The 23760-nt window shown below is 36.6% G+C and overlaps 1 protein-coding gene and 2 pseudogenes across 11 annotated transcripts in view; 1 reads left to right on the top strand and 2 right to left on the bottom strand.

The window, feature by feature from the left end:
* CTNNA3 (catenin alpha 3) overlaps window positions 1-23760 on the bottom strand; it is a 1849311-nt gene that overhangs the window by 1688678 nt on the left and 136873 nt on the right. The window lies entirely within an intron of this gene.
* LOC143654529 (3-oxoacyl-[acyl-carrier-protein] synthase, mitochondrial pseudogene) lies at window positions 1649-2678 on the top strand (annotated as a pseudogene).
* On the bottom strand, window positions 3559-6191 carry LOC143653082 (tudor domain-containing protein 3-like; annotated as a pseudogene).

Here is a 23760-nt window from a genome sequence, read left to right as displayed (position 1 = left end):
GAGGAAAATTTACAGCTTTGAAAGCTTACATATAAAAAAAGAAAAGGAAGATTTCAAATCAGAGACCTAACTGTATAGTTGGGGGAACTATAAAAAGAACAAACTAAACCCAAAGCAAGCAGAAGTAAAGAAATAAACACTAGGGCAGAGATAGAGAATAAAAAATAGAGAACAAAAAAAAGTGATTTGAAAAGATCCACAAGACTGACATACTTTTAACTCAACTAACAAAGAATAGAGAGGATGCAAATAACTAAAGTCAGAAATAAAAGGGGAATATTACTACCAACCAATGGAAATAAGGATTATAAGAGGAGACCATAAACAATTATATGCCTACAAATTAGAAAACTTAGAGGAAAGACAAGCTTCTTAAAAAAACACAAACTGCCTAAACTGACACAAAAAGAAATAGAAGATCTCAATAGACCAATAACAAGAAACAAAATTGAGTCAGTATTCAAAACCCTCCCAACAGAGGGAAGCCCAGGACTAGATGGTTTCACTGGTGAATTTTATCAATACATCCCAAGAAAAATTAACACCAATCCTGCTCAAACTTCTCCAAAAATTTCAAGAGGAAGGAACATTTCAGAACTCATTCTATAAAGCCAATATCACCTTAATACCCAAGCCAGACAAAGATACCACAAGAAAATAAAATTACACGCCAATATTCCTTATGAATATAAATGCAAAAATCCTCACCAAAATACTAGAAAACAGAGTTCAACAGCTCCATTAGAAGAATTATACACAGTGATCAAGTGGGTACAGCCCAGGAATGCAAGGTTGGTTCAAAGAAACAACTGATATAATATCTGACACTAATGGAACATGGAGAAAAACACATGATTATCTCAACTGATGCAGAAGTGGCATTTCTCAACATTCAGCACCCTTTGAGAAAAAAGCACTCAGATAACTAAGAATAGAAGGAAAATATTCTACACAATAAAAGGCATATATAAAAACCCACAACTAAAATCATACTCAATGGAGAAAGATTGAAATATTTCCCCTTAGGATCAGGAACAAGACAAAGATACCCACCTGCCACTGTTTTCAATATTGTACTAGAAGTACTAGCCAGAGCAATTAGATAAGTAAAAGAAATAAAAGGTATCCAAATTGGACAGGAAGAAGTAGAAATTTTCCTATTTGTAGATGACATGATCAAAAATACAGAATATCCTGTAAAATCCAAAATGAAGCTACTAAAGCAAATAAATTAATTCAGCAAAGTAGAGCATACAAGAGCAACATGAAAAAATTAGTAGTTTCCCTTATGTTGGAAATGAACAAACTGAGGAAGAAATCTCATTTACAATAAAAATTAAAATCATCAAATACCTGGGAATGGATTTACCCAAGGTTATAAAGGACTTGCACATGGAAAACTACAAAAAACTGCTGAAAGAAATCAAAGACAACCTAAATAAACGGAAGGACATTAAGTGATCATGGATTGAAAGAACAAATATTGTTAAAATGTCGATTCTAACCAAAGCAATTTACAAATTCATTGCAATCACAATCAAAATTCCAATAGCTGGTCCTTGCTGGGGATGGTAGCTGCATGATTGGCATGAGTCTTGGGGCATGCAGGGATGTGTTTCTGATCATTTGAATCTCAATTACATTGTCATACTGCTTGCGAAATTCCCTAAAAATTACAAGCCCTCATCTTCTATATTCAAGATGTCAGCGTCCAATAAGAAGAAAAAGGAGATTTTTCGAAACTATGCCAATATCAGATTGCATAAGCAAGTTGTCAGTACAGGCATTAGCTTTGTGACTCTTGGTGTTGGAACTCAATTAGTATGGGATTGCCTTATCTGGGGAAAGAGTGGAATTGTTTCACTGGTTGGTGAAGAGTATAAAAGTATTTCTTGCAGTGTTGCTGCTTATGTGCCAAAAGATAGTAATGAAGGTCAGTTCAATGAACAAAACTTTGTGTCCAACTCAGATATCAAGCCATGTCTTCTCCCACCATCATGGCCATTGGGGCTGCAGAATTAGCCATGAAAGATTCCAGCTGTATCCTCAATCAGAAGCTGATTAAGTGGCCACCGGTATTGCAATTAGCATGAAAAGGGTTCCTCTTGAAGTTATTTCTGGAACTACCTTGGTGTTTCAGACAAAAGGCTACAATAAAGTCAGTCCATTCTTCATCCCTAAGATTCTTGTCAGTATGGTAACAGGTTAGGTCAGAATTTGATATAATCTCAAGGGACCCAATCAGGCAATATCCACAGCCTGTACCATGAAAGCTCACACTGTGGGAGACTTTTTTAGATTCATAGCCCATGGAGATATTGATGTGATAGTGGCTGGAGGTACAGATTTATGCATTAGCCCTTTATCTCTTGCTGGGTTTTCCAGAGTGCAGGCCCTGAGCACGAACTCAGATCCTAAACTGTCATGAAGACTGCTTCATCCAAAGAGAGATGGCTTTGTAATGGGAGAAGGAGCAGCTGTGCTTCAGCTGGAAGAACATGAACATGCTGTTCATAGAGGGGCTCGGATATGTGCAGAAATTTTGGGGTATAGACTCCCAGGTGATGCTGGTCACAATAACCACCCCAGATTCTAAAGAAGGAGGTGCCTTGAGATCGTGTGGTTGTTTTATTCAAAATATTTCTTCAAGTAAGGCAATTTATTGGGTTCACAAATAAGGACAAATTATAGCATCTGCCTGCCTGGGCTATAGTATCTGTTGCTTTTACACTGTAGACTAAACAAAGTATTTTGTTTTTATTTTTGTTTTATTTAGCCTTCTGCCTAAAGGCACTTTTTACTGCACTTCAAGTAATTACCACAGCATTAAAGATGCTATAAAAAATAATATTCCATAATATCCCATCACACGAATGTTTTTAAAAAGTACACCATTTTTCCTCTGTCACTGGAGATTTATATTTGTTTGCATTTTGGCATAAATAACTGTATGACAAAGGCTGGCTGGATTTGAATCTTGGTCCTGGTCTCTGATTATTACTGTAGGAATTTTCCAAGACACTGAATTACTGATCAAAGATTTTGAATGTTTCTAAAGGCTCTTCATGGGGTCAAACTGCTTTTTTCTAACAGGTTTTACCGCTCCTCTCTACAATATACAGATGCATTTCTCAACATCATTTCCTAAGTATTGAGGATGGATACTTAAAAATCTTTGCTGATTTACTATATAAAAATTACATTTTGTTTTAATTTGGATGCTTTTTATTAAACGACAACTTTTCTTATTAATCTTTTTTATTTACCTTATTTCATTGTCTATGAACTGGTACTTCCTATCAAAATGTTTTTTAATCCTTTGCTTTAACACGTTTGAAATATCTGAAAACATCTGAATATCCTCACAAAAACTGAATTTTAGTCAGATCAAATAAAGTTATGAGGAAGGTGATGTGTGTTTCTGTCAACTTTTCATGTCTCCATTTGTTCTTTTTTTTTTTTTTAATAGCACATTGGTTTTATTGATGGCTGAAGAAAAAATCTTGGTATTTGCTTTATTTAACTTGGTATTTTTTCCCATTCTTTGTAAGAGCTGAATCTTTTTTTTTTCCTTTCAAAATCTGCTTTCTCTTTCTTCAGATAACAATATCCACTGTGACTGCTCTTGCTCTGAAGGGAAAGCAGGAGGTCTAGCAACAAGTTTTGGCCTGGTTGTTGCAGTCAGTGGTTCATTTCTTCTGGAAGATTCTTTTCATATTAATTCCGAGCCCAAGGAGGCTGGTAAAACTGCTGGGTTGGCCGAGTTGATTGTCTTGGCTGGCCATCACCTCCTCTTCGGAATTCAAGAGTTTGGTCATAGGTACTTTCTTCTTCCCATGCCTCTGTTTGAACTGGCCTGATGTTGCTTAGTAGTACCTCTTCATAGTTTCCACAATCAATGAATTTAACAACTGTTGTCATACCTGAAGAATGGAGAGCTTCAACTTCTGCTTGGTAAAACTTGTTGTCTTCCCAATAAAGTGCAAAACATTCATCTCCAGGTTTCCACATTTTTGCATACTCCATAGGAATAGATGATTCTAGTACTTTTTCTGGTTTAATTGGCCCTGATCTTCTTTTAGGCCCACTATTATAAAATATTTTATCATCATAGGGTGTAGCTGGAATGGGTCCGGATGACATAATAAGGTCCTATTCACCTCCCCTTCGGTGCCATTTCCATCTCTCCATTTGGAAGATCTATGAAACTGTTAGTTCTAACAGGATTCTGGAAATCACTATTTACATTAAAATATTTTTTAGATTTTATACCAGTGAAAGTTTCATTATTTATTGTTCGTGGTTTCCTGTCATAAAAATGAGCAAGATTTGCTGTTTGGTTTTCTCTTTTTCCACGTTTTTGATAATTATAATCTATGGATTCTTGAGGAAGTGGATTTTCTTTTGCCTCTGCATAAACTGGACCTTTACCTGGTCTGCTTTGCATAGAGTTATCTCTTTTCTTAAAAGCACCATTATTGTGCTGAGAACTCGAAGGATATGAAGTATCTTTAGTTCTATCGTATCTAGAATATGTTATATCATACTTGTTTCTCTCTTCAGCCCATACTTTGGATCCTGAAGAAGTATTTGGGCTTTCAGAACCTCTGTTTCTAGGTAATCCCATGCCTTCTAAAATTGACTTTGAATTTTGAGTGTCCCTTTGAAAACGAGGAGGTTTTTCATTTCTTGGCTGCCTGTTATCATTTCAAGGAAGATGTCTTGGCTGATTATTACCTTTATTCCATTTTGCTCAGTATTTGACAATCTATGTTGTCCCTGATGAAGCTGCTGTGGCTGAGATTTAGGTTCTTCCATACTCAAAGTTCCCATTTTGGACTCCAAAAAATCAAACAATGTGCTTGGTGCTGATGGCCTTGCATTTCCCAGATCCTCTTCATCTTCAGATCTTATTCTCCCCCTGCCTTTTCCTTTACCTCTCAGTGGCGGAACTGTAACAGGTTTTTGTTTATTGCTATTAAGAAGTACATTCAGGGCGGGCCGCGGTGGCTCAGCGGGCAAAGTGCTTGCCTGCTATGCCGGAGGACCTCGGTTCGATTCCCGGCCCCAGCCCATGTAACAAAAACGGAGAAGCAGAATACAATAAAACAAGAAAATGTTTAAAAATGTTTCCCTTTCTTCCTTCCTTCCTTCCTTCTCTCTGTCTTTCCTTTAAAAAAAAAAAAAAAAAAAAAAAAAAAAAAAGAAGTACATTCAATGCTGCTTCTAGGTTGTTGCCATTATCCATAAGAGCTTGCCTCGATGCTTCCTTACTGAAGCCCATTTCTGTTATGTGCTTCAGAGCTTTTTCATCAACCAGTTCTCTGTAGACACCTTCATGCTTCCCTTCAGATTTGGCTGACTTTTCTTTTTGCAAAACTTCCCTATTTCGATTACCACCAGCACTCATATTGAGATTGCTTCTACCACCACCACCACCTCCTCCAAATGTCTTGGTCTCTTTGCTCTTCGCAACTTCTGCAATAGCAGCAGTCCTTTGCTTTTCAAATTCATCATTATCATTTGTAGGTTTGACAGGCATAGTAACTTGCAAGGTCTTTCTTCAATCAAGTTCTCTACTATCCACTTCGACATGAGACATACACTTCTGTCCAAATGGCACAAAAGGAGATGGTCCACCTTCAGTTCCAATATTGCTTCTATTGTGTTTTGACAAGCTTCTCTGCAATTCCCATTTTTCAATAAGGTGCTCCACTTCACCACCAAGAACTGTTGTGTTAGAGTCATTCAATGTTAGAGTCATTCAAGAGCAGGAATCCATTTTTAATGTCAATAATGCCTGAGAGCTTAATTTTAGTTCCAGGTGGTGTGTTCAGGCTTATTTTTGACATATAATTAAATTCTACTGCTGTGCAACTTATATGACCATCAGTCATCTGCAAACGCAGCATTCTTGGTGCAACTTGAGATTCTTCGTTATCTTTTGCTGCAGCAACATTGCGAATTTTTTGAATCTGCAACACACAGGGACCTTCAAGCTTTTCTACCTTTCCACCATTGATGTCACCAGGGAGGAATTTCTTGCCAATTGTTCTTAGATCTGTATTGAGAGCAATCGGGATGATGTCATTTATATTGATTTTGTCAGGAGAATTTGTGCAAGCTTCAATGCCTTCATCTGAAAGTTACCAATCCGCCTGGGACAACGCCGCACCGGAAAGCTCGGCCATGGTAGCTGCTTAAGCCGGTGAAGGTGGGGGGCTGGGGTGAGGGTAAGGGGGAGGCCTCCTACTTGAGACCAAAAAAAAAAGAAAAAGAAAGAAAGAAAAAAGAAAAAAAAAAAAAAAACTCCTCCCCATTTGTTCTTAATTGTTAGTGCTCCTGACCCATAATCCTCCTCTTTGGCCCTTCATCAGACTTGAATGTTATAGTCAACCCTTTGTTCTAGATGTGTTTGTTCTTGTCCTCTTCCCAATTAGGGCATTACTGGTGCTTTTCAACCTTTAAGGTACATACAGATCACTTGGGGATCTTATCAAAATGCAGATTATGACTCTGTAAGGCTAGGTGGCACCTAAGATTCTATATTTCTAGCAAGCTTCAAGGTGATACTGCTGATGATGATAATGATCTAAGGACCACACTTGGGAGAAGTTACTAATGCTGTAGATGAGATAAGTAGTAAAATGAGTTAAAAAAGAAAAAAAAACCCTATAAATGTGTTAAACTAACTAAAAGACTAGCCCTCTCACATTATGTTATGCTATTAGGTCATATTATGTTTGTTTTTGCATAGGCAGGCACCAGGAACCGAACCCGGGTCTCCAGCATGGCAGGCAAGAATTCTGCCACTGAGCCACCGTAGCACCAACCTAGGTCATATTATGTGTTAACTAGTTAAATTAGCCAGGAGCTGGCAAACTTTTTGTGTAAAGGGACAAACAGTAAATATTTTCAGTTTCCTGAGACTCTGTCACAACTACTCAACTCTGATACTGTAATGCAAAAGCAGCCATAGATAATACTCAAATGAATGAGCATGGCTGTGTTCTGGCAAAGCTATGTACAAAAACAGGTAGCCAGCTAGGGCCCATTTTACCAACCCTTTAATTACACTTACAAGTTTTTAGTAAGTAGTTGCTGGTGCTAGAAATGTTAAGAATAGCAACCAACTTTATAAAGAAATAATTATGTTTACGGGAACCTTTTCAGCACACTAGCTGCCGCTTACAAAATATATTCAGCCTGGAGATTATGGACTAAAAAAAGCAGGTGTTAACATCTATAAGATTTTCAGAGGTTTCCAGAAAAAATTTTTGTTTTGGATTTATTCCTTTTTTTGGCTTGGCTTTGTACTTCTTAATTTATTTAGAATTCTTATAGCTGCAATAAAGAGGATTTTAAAAGGTTTATTTGAAACACTGAAATAGCAGTGCAGAAGCATTTAGATTATTGAGAAATATGCCAAGTTTCACGTTTAAATATGAAAAAAAGAATTAAGAAGCAGTTATAAATTTCTTCCCACATTTTAAATCTCTATCCCACCTCATTCTAGGTTTGAGTCAATATGTTTTTTTCCCCCAAGAAAAGAAGCCAGTTCCAGTAAATAGAAGTATAGCTAATTAGAGATTATAAAACTGTATTGTTGTATGTTTATCTCATGGTGATGAATCAGTCTAAAATATAATAATGTGATTCACTACTCCCATGCAGAAGCATTCTAAACCACATGGTAATATGATATGGGGTTTTGTTACTAGAGCAAAATGTTCTTTTCATCCAATGTACCTGGATACCTATGTTCCTTTCCCATAACTCATACAGACAAAGAATCCCCTCTTAAAATCAAACTTAATTCTTTCAGTCAGATACTGCAAATTGCCAAAGCAGGTCAAGCCCCAACCAACAGTATTCCTGAAAACCCTACAGAACACCCTGGGCTTTACCTAAGACTATGAAAGTATTACCTATTAAATTTACTCTTTCAGAAACTTCAGGCCTCCAGATGGCTCCTATGCCAGATAAGCCCTGAAACCCGGAGATATCTGTCTCTTCAAGAACATCAACCAGTTTCCTTCCTCTAACCCATAAAGCCAACACTTCTTTTCAGCAAGAAGAAGTCAGAACGGTTATTGTCCAGATATCCCTGAAGACTGAGAGAATGTTCAAATTAAAGGGAGGAATTGTAATTGAGACGTTAGGATTTAACAAATGATTATGACTACTGACTTATTATATAGCTATTTCTTTACAGTTTCTAATGTATTAGCATAGCCAGAAGGAAATATCTGAAATCGCTGAACTATAATTCAGTAGCCTTGATGTTTCATAAACACTGTATAACTATATAGCTTTCATCTTGTGACTGTGTGATTGTAAAAACTTTGTGATTGACACCCACTTTATCCAGTGTATGGGTAGATAATAAAGTAAAAACATGCATGAAAATAATAATAAGAGACTGGGAATATGGGGTGAAAAACCCTATATAAACTATGGACAATAGTTAATAGCACTGTTTTAGTAATCTTTCATCAATTGTAATAAATGTAATTACTGTTTAAAAAATAGTATAATTACAAAAAAAAGTGCTATCATCAATTGTAACAAATTTTCCTCACCAATACAGGTGCTGGTGTGGGGACCTGTTTGGGTACCCTGTATTTTATATATGATTATTCTGTGAACCCAAATTTCTCTTATAAAAATTACCAAAAAAATTTAAAAATTAATTCCAACAGCCACCTTTGCAAGAAATGGAAAAGCCAATCATCAAAATTATATGGAAGGGGGTGTGCGATGGTGGCTCAGTGACAGAATTCTTGCCATGCTGGAGAATTCCTGGCGCCTGCCCATGCAAAAAAAAAAAATTTTTAAAACTATTAAAAAAAGTTATATAGAAAGGTAAAGGGCCCCAAAGAGCCAAAGAATCTTGAAAAAGACAAACACAGTTGAAGGATTCATATTTTCTATTTCAAAACTTATTAAAAAGCCACAGTAATCAAAGCAGCATGGAACTGGCACAAGAATATACAGGACAATAGAATCGTTTATACAGGCCAATAGAATCAAATTGAGAGTTCAGAAATAAACCCTCACATCTATGGCTTATTATTATTATTATTATTATTATTATTATTATTATTGCATGGGCAGGCATCAGGCCAATTATTTCTTATTTTTGACAAGGGTACCAAATCCACTCAATAGGGAAAAATAGTCTCTTCAACAAATGGTGCTGGGAAAACAGGCTATTCATATGCAAAATATGAAGGTGGACACCTATGTTACACCATATATAAATATTAGCGCACAATGGATCAAAAACCTAGATATACGAACCAAAACTATAAAACTCCTAGAAGAAAATATAGGAAAAAATCTTCAGGATGCTGTGTTAGACAATGGTTTCTTAGACTTTACACTAAAAACATGAGCAAAAGAAAAATAAATAGAACTTCATCAAAAAAAAATTTTTTTGAGGGTGCAAGGGTAGTTCAGTGGTAGAATTCTCACCTGCCGTGCAGGAGGCCCAGGTTCAATTCCCAGCTCATGTACTTCCCAAACAAACAAACAAATAAACCAACAAAAACAAACAAAATATTCAACAAATGGTGCTGCAATAATAGGATACTCACACAGAAAAAGAATGAAATGTGACCCTGCCATACAGCACATGAAAAAAAAAAAACTTATAAAAAAATAAAATTTTTCATGTGCCAAATGACATCATGAAAGTTAAAAGATAACTCACAGAAAAGGAGAAAATCTTGGGAAACCAAATATCTGATAGGATTTAATATCCAAAATATACAAAGCAATCCTTCAACTCAACAAAAAGGCAATTAAAATGAACAAAAGACTTAACTAGACATTTTTTCAAAGACATACAGAAATAGCTAATAAGTACATGAAAACAATGTTCAACATCATTAGCCATTAGGGAAATGCAAATCAAAATCACAATGATATGTCATTTCACACTCAGTAGAATGGCTACTACTAAAAAATGGAAAGTAACAAGTGTTGAAGAGGATCTGGTGAAAAAGGAACACTTATTAATTGTTGATGGGAATATAAACAGTGCAGACACTGTAAAAACAATTTAATAGTTCCTCAGAAAATTAAGTATAATATTACTGCACAACCTGACAAGCCCATATCTTATCAATGGGATTTCTCCCAAAAATGCAAGATGGCTCAACATACAAAAATCACTGTAATGCAACACAAAATTTTTAAAAGGAGGGGGGAAAACACATGATTATCTCAATAGATGCAGAAAAGCCCTTTGAAATCCAACACCCTTTCTTGATAAATACACTCAGAAAACTAGGGATAAAAAATTCTCAGAATTATGGGGCGGGCCGCGGTGGCTCAGCGGGCAAGAGTGCTTGCCTGCTATGCCGGAGGACCCCGGTTCGATTCCCGGCCCCAGCCCATGTAAAAAAACAAACAAACAAACAAAATATAATAAAACAAGAAAATGTTTAAAGATGTTTCCCTTTCTTCCTCCCTTCCTTCCTTCCTTCTCTCTGTCTTTCCTTCCCTTCCTCCCTCTCTCTTTAAAAAAAAAAAAAAAAAAAAAAATTCTCAGAATTATAAAGGCTATTATGAAAAACCTACAGCTAACTTCGTACTTGATGGCTTTTGAGAAATTGTGATGCAATAAATGCACATAGAAAGAGCATGTCTTCTTAGGGGCCAGAAGGTGTAGTGTGCTGGTTTGAAGCTGTATGTATACCCAGAAAAAACATGTTTTTAAAGTTAATCCATTCCTGTGGGTGTAAAACCATTGTTGGTAGAAATTTTTAATGAGGCTACTTCAGTTAAGGTGTGACCCACCTCATTCAGGATGATCCTAATCGTATTACTGGAATCTTTTATAAACAATGAATACAGAGAGAGAGATGGAGAAAGTCATGGAAGCCAGAAGCTAAAATCAATGAAACCAAAGAGATGGGAGAGACCAGCAGATGCCACCATGTGCCTTGCCATGTAACAGAGGAGTCAAGGATCATGAGCTGCCAGTCTTTAGGAAGAAAGCATCACCTTGATGATGACTTAATTTGGCCATTTTTCTGGCCTCAAACTATAAGCTAAAAAACTTCCATTATTTAAGCCAACCCATTTCATGGCATCTGCTTCAAGCAGCCTAGGAAACCAAAAACACTACCTGTTTTAGTTTAGCTGCTGGAATGCAATACACCAGAGATGGACCAGCTTTTATAAAGAGGATTTATTTAATTACAAATTTACAGTTCCCTAGAGGAAAGGCAGTTAGCCATCATCCGGGTTTCTCTGTCACATGGGAAGGTACAGAACAACATCCCCTGGCCCTCTCTCCCACCTTCTGGGTTCAAACAGCTTTCCCCGGGGCATTTCCTCTCTACAACTCCAAACATCTGGGTCTATGTCAACTCTGAGCACTAAGCTGGGGTGTGCTGAGCTACTTCTTTCTCTTTTGACACCTCCTTTTAAGCCTGCAACTAATTAAATCAAATGTCACCCACTGCATAAGGCACTCCCCCCAGCCCACCACAGATGCAGTCAGCCATAGGTGAATTTCTTATGCTGGTGATTTAAGACCATAGCAACAGAACAACTGGGCATCATCACCTGGCCAAGCTGACATCTGAACCTAACTACTAAACCACCCTTATATAAATACTTTACATTAGTGTGATACTTTTGTTACAATTCATGAAAGAACATTTTTATACTTGTACTATTACCTATACGTTCATCTTTTACATTAGGAAGGTTCACCCTTTGTTTTGTACAATCTTATGTTTTCTTTTTTAACTTTTATTCTAGTAGTATATATTCCACTAAAAATTTCCCCCTTCTAACCACAATCAAATATATAATTCAGTGCTGTTAGTTATGTACACAATGCTGTGCTGACATAACCACCATCTACTACCAAAACTTTACAAACAACCCAAATAGAAACTCTGTTCAATTTAAACCTCAACTCCCTATCCCAACTACACCCAGACCACCGGAAACCTATTTTTCTAGAAAGAATCTGAATTTGCTTATTCTAACTGTTTCATATCAGTGACGTCACACAATACTTGCCCTTTGGGGTCTGGCTTATTTCACTCAACATAATGTCTTTCAGATTCATCTACATCATCATATGCATCAGAACTTCATTTTCTCGCTGGCTGAATAGTATTACAATGTATGTTCATATTTTATTTACCCATTTATCTGTTGATGGACACTTGGGTTGCTTAAATCTTTTGGCAATTGTGAATAATTCCACTATGAATATCAGTTTGAAAATATCTGTTCTAGTCCCTGTTTTCAAATCTTTTGGGTATATAACTAAATGTGGAATTGCTAGATCATATAGTAATTTTATTCTAAACTTTCAGAGGAAAAGTCAAAATACCTTCCACAGTGGGTGCACCACTTTACATTCCCGCCAACATCTGGTGTTGCTTTCTATATTCCTGCATCCTCTCCAACACTTGTAATTTCCCTTTTTTTAACAGTAAGCATAGTAGTGGTTGTTAAATGGTGTCTAATGGTTTTGATTTACATTTCCCAAATACCTAGCTATGTTAAGCATCTTTTCCTGTGTTTTTTGGTCATCTCTACGTCCTCTTTGGAAAAATGTCTATTCAATTCTTTGCCCATTTTTTAAATTGATTGTATTTTTATTGTTCGGTTGTGGGATTTCTTTACATATTCTGGATATTAAACCCTTATCAGATATTTAATTTCCAAATACTTTCTCCCATTTAGTATGTTGTCTTTTTACTTTCATGATAAAGTCCTTTGATGCACAAAGGTTTTTAATTTTGATGAGGTCTCATTTATTTGTCTTTTTTTTCTTTTTTTTTTAGCTTATGCCTTGGGTAAAGTCTAAGAAACCATTGCAAATACAGGTCCCAAAAATGTTTCCCTAAGTTTTCTTCCAGGAATTTTATAGCTCTGATTCTTAAATTTAAGTCTTTGATCAATTTTGAGGTGATTTTTGTATGCTGTGAGGTAGGGGGTCTACCTTCATTATTTTGCACCATTTGTTGAAGAGACTGTTCTTTCTCCATTGAGTGGATTTGGCATCCTTGTCAAAAATCAATTGGGCAGAAATATGAGGGTTTATTTTTGCACACTCAGTTGGATGCCATTGGTCTATATGTCTGTCCTTATGCCAGTAGCATGCTGTTACGATTATCAGGGCTTTTTAAAAAGTGCTAAGATTGGAAGGTATGAGTTCTTCAACTTGGTTCTTCTTTTTCAAGATGGGTTTGGCTATTTGAGGTATCTTACCTTTCTAAATAAATTTGATGATTGGCTTTAACTTTCAGCAAAGGAAGCTGTTGGAATTTTGATTGTGATTACATTGAATCTGTAAGTCACTCTTAGTAGAACTGTCATCTTAACATTTAGTCATCCAATCTATGAACATGAAATATCTTTCCATTTATTTAAGTCTTCTTTGATCTCTTTTAGCAATGCTTTAGTTTTCTGTGTGCAAGTTCTTTATATACTTGGTTAAGTTTATTCCTAGATATTTAATTCATTTAGTTACTAACATAAATAGAATTCTTTCTTAATTTCTTCTTCAAATTGTTCATTATGGACGGGTCAAGATGGCAGCTTAACAATATGCGCGTTTTAGTTCATTCTCCAGAACAACTACTAAATAACCAGAAATAGTACAGAGCAGCTCCTGGGGCCACGTCAGTGACCAGACACACAGCATACCCCAGTCTGGACCAGCTGGACTGGCTGCGAGCATCCCCCAAAACCGTGAGTTCCCAAAGCGGCGGCGGCCAGCGCCCCTCCCCCACAGGCCGTTTCCCAGTGGGGAAAGGAAAGGACTTTACCAGCAGCAGGGACTAAGCCCAACCAAATGCCAATTGTGGAACTAATTAAAAATTCTGACTACTAAAAATAAGCCCCCAGCTTAGGTGAACCTGATCAAAGCAGAGGTTGCTCATTTTTGCCCCGGCGCCAAAGGTGCAGGACTGACAGAAAAAGGGGGAAAAAAAAAGAAGGAAACAGAGGTTTTTGTGGCTGTGTATCTACAAAGGCTTGACTGCCTCTGGATACAGCAGCAGGACCTTTCAGGCTGCAACTGTCCCAGTCATAGGCAGAAGTGAGCTCTTTTGGGGGCTTGTCTGGAGCCTGTGCCTTCCCCAGGGGAGCAGTGAAGCCCCACCCAGGTGGAATCCCTCCATCAAGGAATTCAGAAACCAGGGCTTGGTAATTTGAAGCCATTAAAACCAGCCTACAACCTCTCCTCTGTCTCCACCATGCCCCCAGCAGGGAGAGTCTGCCAAAGTTAAAGGTACCACATAATCTTATGCTGGTGGGACCTGCAGTCAGAAAAGCACCACACACAGGGAAGGATAAGAAAAACAGAGTCCAGAGACTTCACAGGAAAGTCTTTCAATCTTCTGGGTCTCACCCTCAGGGAAAACCAATGCAGGTGACTCTTTCCTCCTGATAGGAGGCCAGTTTGGTCTGGGAAAATCTGACTGGGGTCTATAATATCTAAGTAGACCCTCCTAAGTGTGTGAGTGGTGGGGGGGGGAAGGCACCACACAAGCAGGGCAAGAAACAAGAAAACAAGAACTGAAAAATTCTCCTCTGTTAAACAAAACTTAAGCTAAAGGTCCAGATAAAGCTGAACGGAATGCCAAAGAACAGATAGACAACAAATTCATCCAGCAAGAAAACCCTAGATAAAAGAAGTGAAAGCAATCTCCAGTATAAACTAATTAAGGTAATTAAATGCCTAGATGCCAGCAAAAAATAACAAATCACACTAGGAAAATTGAAGATATGGCCCAGTCAAAGGAACAAACCAACAATTCAAATGACATACAGGAGCTGAAACAATTCATTCAGAATGTATGAACAGACATGGAAAACCTCATCAAAAACCAAATCAATGAATTGAGGGAGGATATAAAGAAGACAAGGAAAGAACAAAAAGAAGAAACTGAAAGTCTAAACAACAAATCACAGAACATATGGGAATTAAAGACACAGTAGAAGAGATGAAAAAACCAATGGAAACCTACAATGGTAGATTTTGAGAGACAGAACACAGGATTTCTAAACTGGAGGACGGAAGATCTGAAATCCGACAAGAAACGGAAACTATAGGGAAAAAATGGGAAAAGATGAGCAGGGACTCAGAGAATTAAAAGATAATATGAAACGCATGAATATATGTGTTGTGGGTGTCCCAGAAGGAGAAGAGAAGGGAAAAGGAGGAGAAAAACTAATGGAGGAAATTATCACTGAAAATTTCCCAACTCTTATGAAAGACTTAAAATTACAGATCCAAGAACTGCAGCATACCCCAAAGAGAACAGATCCAAATAGACATACTCCAAGACATTTAATAATCAGAATGTCAGAGGTCAAAGAGAAAGAGTGGATCTTGAAAGCAGCAAGAGAAAAGCAATCCATCACATAAAAGGGAAGCCCAATAAGACTATGCGCAGATCTCTCAGCAGAAACCACGGAGGCGAGAAGACAGTGGGATAATATATTTAAATTATTAAAAGAGAAAAACTGCCAACCAAGAATTCTATATTCAGCAAAATTGTCCTTAAAAATGAGGGAGAAATTAAAACATTTTCAGATAAAAAATCGCTGAGAGAATTTGTGACCAAGAGATCAGCTCTACAAGAAATAATAAAGGGAATGCTAGAGATAGATACGAAGACAGGAGAGGTGTGGAGAAGAGTGTAGAAAGGAAGACTATGAGAAAAGGTAAAAAGAAGGAAAATTAGATATGACACATAAAATCAAGAAGGCAAAACAATAGAAGAAAGTACTACCCATGCAGTAGTAACACTGAATGTTAATGGATTAAACTCTCCAATCAAAAGAGACAGTCTGGCAGAATGGATTAAAAAACAGGACCCATCTATATGCTGTCTCTACTCAAAGGACACGAGGCCAAGGACACAAATGGACATTTACACACCAGTGTTTATAGCAGCATTATTAACAATTACCAAGAGATGGAAACAGCCAAAATGTCCATCAACACACAGTTGACTAAACAAACTGTGACATTTACATAAAATGGAATATTATGCAGCTGTAAGACAGCATAAAGTTATGAAGTATGTAACAACATGAATGGACCTTAAGGACATTATGCTGAGTGTGATTAGCCAGAAACAAAAGGACAAATACTGTATGGTCTCACTGATATGAACTGACATTAGTGAATAAACTTGGAATATTTCCTTGGTATCAGAGACCATCAGGAGATAGAAACAGGGTAAGATATTGGGTAATTGGAGCTGAAGGGATACAGATTGTGCAACAGGACTGAATATAAAAACTCAGAAATGGACAGCACAATATTACCTAACTGTAATACAATTATGTTAAAACACTGAATGAAACTGCATATGAAAATGATAGAGGGAGGAGGGCTTGGGCATAAATGAAATCACAAAGAAAGATAGACGATAAAGATTGAGATGGTGTAATCTAGGAATGCCTACAGTGTATAATGATAGTGGCTAAATGTACAAATTTAAAAATGTTTTTGCATGAGGAAGAACAAAAGAATGTCATTACTGCAGTGTTCTGAAAATAGATGGTAATTAATATTTTAAAATTTCAACTAATGTGCGCGACTAAAGCAAAAAATGTTTATTTGGTACAAATCTATACTTTGACTAGTGCATCTCCTAATATAACTTATGTAGATAGTTGATTGAACACCTTAAGTACATGGAACTTTGTATAGGACATGAGATTTTGTTGGTTTGTCCAGGTGATGCCCTGATGAATCCCAGAGTGATTTGATCAGTGAGTGGAAAAGTATTTGCAAAGTCCCCTTTAGGGAATGGTGAGAACAGGGGAAATCTCAACTTCCCCAAGTTGAATTCTTGATATTCTCACAAGCAGTGTGGACAACCAAAGCTATAGGCTGAGCCCCCAGTCTTGGGGTTTGTTCATATGAAACTTAACCCCACAGGGGAAAGGTCAAGCCTACTTAAAATTAAGCCTAAGAGTCACCCCCAAGAGAGCCTCTTTTGTTGCTCAGATGTGGCCTCTCTCTCCAGCCAACACAGCAAGCAGACACACCACCCTCCTCCTGTCTATGTGGGACATGACTACCAGGGGTGTGGATCTTCCTGGCAGCATGGGACAGAAATCCCAGAATGAGCTGAGATTCAGCATCAAGGAATTGAGAAAAACTCTAGAATGAGCTGAGACCCAGCATCAAGGGATTGAGAAAACCTTCTCGACCAAAATGGGAAGAGTGAAATGAGACTAAGTGTCAATGGCTGAGAGATTCCAAACAGAGTCGAGAGGTTATCCTGGAGGTTATTCTTACGCATTAAGTAGATATCACCTTGTCCTTCAAGATGTCGTGGAGAGGCTGGAGGGAACTGCCTGAAAATGTAGAGCTGTGTTCCAGTAGCCATGTTTCTTGATGATGATTGAACAATGATAGTTTTCACAATATGACTCTGTGATTGTGAAAACCTTGTGTCTGATGCTCCTTTTATCTACCTTGTCAACAGATGAGTAGAATATATGGAATAAAAAATAAATAATAGGGGGAACAAATGTTAAAATAGATTTAGTTTGAAATGCTAGTGATCAATGAAAGGGATCAGTAAGGGGTATGGCATGTAAATTTTTTTTCTTCTGTTTGTTATATTTTCTGTTGTCTTTTTATTTCTTTTTCTGAATTGATGCTAATGTTCTGGGAAATGATCATGATGATGAATATGCAACTATGTGAAGATATTGTGAATTGCTGAGTGTATGTGTTGGGAATGTTTGTGTGTCTTGTATTTTTTTTTAATTAATAAAAAATTTTTTAAAATCAATTGTATATTTATATATTAGCAACAAATACTTAGTTGAAAATTTTAAAATAAATTCCAGTTACTATTTTCCATAAATCTTAAATGCTTAGGCATCAATGTAACAGAATGTGTGCAAAAAATATACACTGAAAACCAGAAAACACTGATGAGAGAAGCTTAAGAAGCCTTAAATATATGTGGGTAATTTATCATATTCATGCATCATAATACTCAATATTATTTAGATGGCAATTCTTCCCAAATTGAACTCTAAATTCAAGTCAATTCCAACCAAAATCTCAGTAGACATATTTTTAGAAGTTGAAAATATGATTCTAAAATTTATATTAAAATTGCAAATGACATAGAATATCCAAAACAATTTCAAAAAAGAAGAACCAAATTGGACAACTCACACTAGCTGATATTTTGTCTTACTGCAAAATACAGAAAACACGACAGTATAGTATTGACATAGAGAAACAGATCTATAGAACACTATATCAAATCAGAAATGGATCCAAAAATATATGGTCAGATGATTTTTTATAAAGTTGTCAGATAATTGTATGAGAAAAGGAGAGTCTTTACCACAAATGATGCTGATACAGTTGGAAGTCCATATGAAAAAAACAAACAAAAAATTGTTCATTACTAGTACATAGAAACACTGTTGATTTTTGCATTTTGACCTTGTACCCCACCACTTTGCTGAATTCGTTCTCTGTTTTCAGGGGCTTTCTTGGAACTCATTCATTCTCTAGATCTCACAGTTCTGCCAGCCTGTACCTATTTATTATCCAATTTCAACATCTTTAAGAATTTATGATAGAAGTACCCTACTTTCCAGTACCAAAAACTGTTTTAGCTTACCAGCTGCCAAAAATAAATGGTTGGCTTACACAGGAGGAATTTATTGGTTCACAGTTTTGATGACTGGAGTCCAAAATTGAGGCATCAGCAAGGCCATGCTTTCTCCCTGAAGACTGTGGCATTCTGAAGCTGGCTGCTAGCAATCCTTACTCCTTGGCTTTTCTGTCACATGGCAGTGCACATGTTACACCTTCCTTCCCTTCAGAGTTCCATAGATTTCTAGCTTTTGGCTGCCCCTATAGATAGCTTCTTTCTTTGTGGCCTCCAGTAATAGGATCAAGACCCATCCTGCTTTAGTTGGGTTACTCCTATACTGAATAAAGCTCATTAATAGGTCCTATTTACAATGGGGTCATACCCACAGGAATGGATTAAGATTAAGACCACATTTTTCTTGGATATATAATTCCAAGCCACCACACACAGATAAGCAGAACATCTAGAGGAGAAAGGAGACAAATGAATTGAAAAGGGACAGGTCACAAGGATCAAATTTCTTTCAAGTTTTATAATTATTCTATTTATGATTCCATTAAGATTCCTAATCTGGCCCCCTTCTATGTGGGTGTGCTCTAATGTATCAAACACATATCACATGTGCCTATTGATTCAATATATAATAATGTACCATGGTATAATGGGGTTCCCAGGCTAAGATACAGACAAGAGGTTAGGCTTTATTTGTTTTCAATTGTGAAATCCGTCATTTTGAATTTATTTATTTATTTATTTTTTCGCATGGGCAGGCACCAGAAATCAAGTCTGGGTCTCTGGCATGGAAGGCAAGAATTCTGCCTGCTGAGCCACTGTGGCCTGCCCCATCATTTTGAATTTGTAAGCTCCTAAGAGTAAGAGCTTGAATTTAACTTTGGAGCAGACTGGAACAGCAGCCTGTTCTTTTATTCATCAGGGGATAGGGGAGGATGGCTCAAATTAAGTCCTTAATTTACAAAGACTTAAAAAAAAAAAAGCAAAGACCCTCCTTTAAAACATCTGAGACAGTTTGACTGCAAAAAGCAAAAATGCTTTGTAAAATAAAAGGCAGATAAGACAGACAGTGCTATGCAGACTCAGACTTGGAAGCTTATAAACTTATGGCTGTGTCATATTTCCCTTTTTTTTAACCTTCAAACTTTCAGTAAAGTCATATTAAAAATTAGTTTAGTTCAATCTAAGGTAGAATAACAAGCCCCAGCTTTCTCTTCCACCTGAAACAAAAAAAAAAAAAAAAAAGGAAAAAATATATGAAAAAATGGTTATCAAGACCCAGGACATCAGGCAATGAAGGACAGTAATCTTTAAGAAATGGGAAATAACAGGATGAGCCCTATGATAGTCCCCAGCATACTACCCTGAGAGAATTTCAGGCTACAGCACAGGAAACGGAACCAAAGCAGAGACTAGCAAACTATAAATTAAGAGATAGAGCTGAAAGGAACATCAAGGCAGCCTAAATTCACAGATTAGAGAAGGGGAAAGGAAAGAGCTAGAAAGAGCTCAGAAGACCCTTTGAGTATTCAGCTGATCAACCCATACATGTGAAGGAACTACCCACCAAAAGGATTTGAGAGAACAGTAGCTGGATCTGACACAGGGCTGGGAATAGTTCTTGTTCCCACCAATAGACTGGAAAATTGCATGATTCATGGGACACTGGGTGGAAGGACTTTGCCTAGGTAGTTGGGAATAATTAGCCCTGGACTAGGCATTATTCCAGTCCCCCCTAATAAAGTAATTGAGAGGAAGGCAGAATTCTTATCTTCAAGGTCTGAATCAATCAGGCATCAAAGAATAGCTGTTGCGTACTAAAAACAACAGCAGGACAATTTAATGAGTTAACTAAAGTAGAAGGATATGAGCAACCTGCTACTGAGCTCTGCTACTGAGCTCTGCACTACAAAGAATTCTCAAAATAATCTGGGGAATATTTGATAGGGTCAAATATAAAATTTTATAAAATTTACAATTTAATGGGGCCAGTTTCAGTAAACCTGGTAGAAACAATCCCCAATATCATAGTTCAGATAAAAGCAGAAGTTCTCTTAAGAGACCTCCTCTTAATTATCTCTCCAGATTACCCAATACTTTTTATTTCCTCTGCACAACATATAACGATCCTTCCTTCATGCGCAACATCAAAAGATCATGTTAAGAATACTGTAGCCCTCTGTTCCCACTAATTGTGGTGTGCCAAGGGTCCATTACTTTGCTCTCCAATCTTTTTCCGTGATTTATAATCACAATTGTAATTATGTAATCTTATGAAATATATAAACCTATGAAATAAATGTGAAAAAAAAGTTGTTCTTTCTTTGAAAATTAATTTGAGTATTATGAAGACAATCATTAAAGGCAAGTTGCTAAAATGTTATCAAATTAAGTACAGAAGAAAAAAATGGTAAAAGTTGGGGTGAGATGGGAAAGGAGACTGTAAAATATCAAGAAGGATTCTACAGTTATGCAGCTTCCCAAGAGTCATTAAATTCTCCTTCATGAAGATGAGTGGCTAAACAAACTGTGGCATATACATACAATGGAATATTATGCAGTTGTAAGACAGAATAAAGTTATGAAGTATGTAACAACATGGATGAACCTTGAGGACATTATGCTGAGTGAGATTAGCCAGAAACAAAGGACAAATATTGCATGGTCTCACTGATACGAACTGACATTAGTGAATAAACTTGGAACATTTCGTTGTTAACAGAGACCAGTAGCAGATAGAAATAGGGTAAGATATTGGGTAATTGGAGCTGAAGGGATACAGATTGTGCAACGGGATTGAATATAAAAACTCAGAAATGGACAGCACAATACTACCTAACTGTAATACAATTATGTTAAAACGCTGAATGTGAGAATGATAGAGGGAAGAGGGCTGGGTATATAAATGAAATCAGAAAGAAAGATGATAAAGATTGAGATGGTATAATCTGGGAATGCCTAGAGTGTATAATAATAGTGACTAAATGTACAAATTTTAGAAATGTTTTTGAATGAGGAGGAACAAAGGAGTGTCATTGCTGCAGGGTGCTGAAAATAGATGGTAATTAATACTTAAAAAATTCATCTTGTGTGTGAGACTAAAGTAAAAAATGTTTATTTGGTACAAAATTTATATTTTGACTAGTGCATTTTCTAATGTGACTTATGTGGATAGCTTAATTGAACACCACAAGTACTTGGAACCTTGGGTAGGACATGAGATTTTGTTGGTTTGTCCAGAGTGATACCCTGGTGAATTCCAGAGTGATTTATCAGTGAGTGGAAAGGTATCTGCGAAGTGCCCTTCAGGGAATGGTGATAGAGGGGAGAAATTCAACTTCCCCAAGTTGAATTCTTGATATTCTCACAAGTGTGGACAACCAATGCTATAGGCTGAGCCCCCAGTCTTGGGGTTTGTTCATATGAAACTTAACCGTACAAAGGACAGGTCAAGCCTACTTAAAATTAGGCTTAAGAGTTACCCCCAAGAGAGCCTCTTTGTTGCTCAGATGTGGCCTCTCTCTCCAGCCAACACAACAAGCAAACTCACCACCCTCCCCCTGTCTATGTGGGACATGACTTCCAGGGGTGCAGACCTTCCTGGGAACGTGGGACAGAAATCCTAGAATGAGCTGAGACTCAGCATCAAGGGATTGAGAAAACCTTCTTGACCAAAAGGGAGAAGAGTGAAATGAGACAAAGTGTCAATGGCTGAGAGATTCCAAACAGAGTTGAGAGGTTATCCTGGAGGTTATTCTTACACATTAAGTAGATATCACCTTGTTATTCAAGATGTCATGGAGAGGCTGGAGGGAACTGCCTGAAAATGTAGAGCTGTGTTCCAGTAGCCATGTTTCTTGATGATGACTGTATAATGATACAGCTTTCACAATGTGACTGTGTGAATGTGAAAACCTTGTGTCTGATGCTCCTTTTATCTACCTTGTCAACAGATGAGTAGAACATATGGAATAAAAATAAATAATAGGGGGAACAAATGTTAAAATAAATTTAGTTTGAAACGCTAGTGATTAATGAAAGGGAGAGGTAAGGGGTATGGTACGTATAAATTTTTTTTCTGTTTTCATTTTATTTCTTTTTCTGAATAGATGCAAATGTTCCAAGTAATGATTATGATGATGAATATGCAACTATGTGATGATATTGTGAATTACTGATTATATATGTAGAATGGAATGATCAAACTAGGAATGTTTGCATTTGCTTTCTGTTTTTTGGTATTTAAAAAAAATTTTTTTTTAATTCTCCTTCATAAAGACACCAAAACTGGAGCTCTTTGTCAATGTATTTATAGGTGTGATTTAGGCAAAAATAAATGGATAAAACTCAACCATGCATACCTATTATGTGTAGGTCTATACTAAAAAACACAAACCTATTATAGTATAGGTTTATACTAAAAAAAGAGCCTGGGCCCCAAGAATAAGAGATTAGCTAGTGTCCATGTTACAAGCTTTAAGATAAAATAAAACGTCAGGTGTGTATGTATGTGTGTGTGTGTGTGTGTGTGTGTGTGTGTGTGTGCGCGCGCGCGCGCGTTCATGTGAATAACTAATGAACTTTTCACTTCCAAAAGGATAACAAATGTATCTTACAACAAAAATTGCTGTATTTGGAAACACTAGAAATACCTTAACTTTTGATTCTATTTAGGCAAACAACTGTATATTTATAAAATGCATAACTCAATAAAAAGTTAATTAATGCCTTTTATTTGTAAAATATTTTGTGCAGTACATCTATAAACCATACATCTAAACAAATTTCAAAATAAAGGAAAATTTTAAATAGAGCTATATGATACTTGAGAATTTCGAAGTTGATGGATTATTGAAAAATAAGAATTGTCAAGTGAACCGTAATATCCTGCCATATTTAAACTTCACAATAATTTTAAGGTGATAAAATATAACTGAATAGTATATTTTGTTTAAGACTGTAATTCCCACAACATTATCATCTCAGTATTAGGAGCATCATATAGTTAAAGTTATTCACCATAAAGCAAAGTGACAACAGAGTATCGCAATATCAATGGTTAAAGAAGCAATAAAAAGAGATAATAACATGGATTTACAATTTAATTAAATGCTCA

This window comes from Tamandua tetradactyla, chromosome 13, assembly GCF_023851605.1.
Source record: "Tamandua tetradactyla isolate mTamTet1 chromosome 13, mTamTet1.pri, whole genome shotgun sequence".
Taxonomy (NCBI): Eukaryota; Metazoa; Chordata; class Mammalia; order Pilosa; family Myrmecophagidae; genus Tamandua; species Tamandua tetradactyla.
This window is presented reverse-complemented; position numbering and strand designations above follow the sequence as displayed.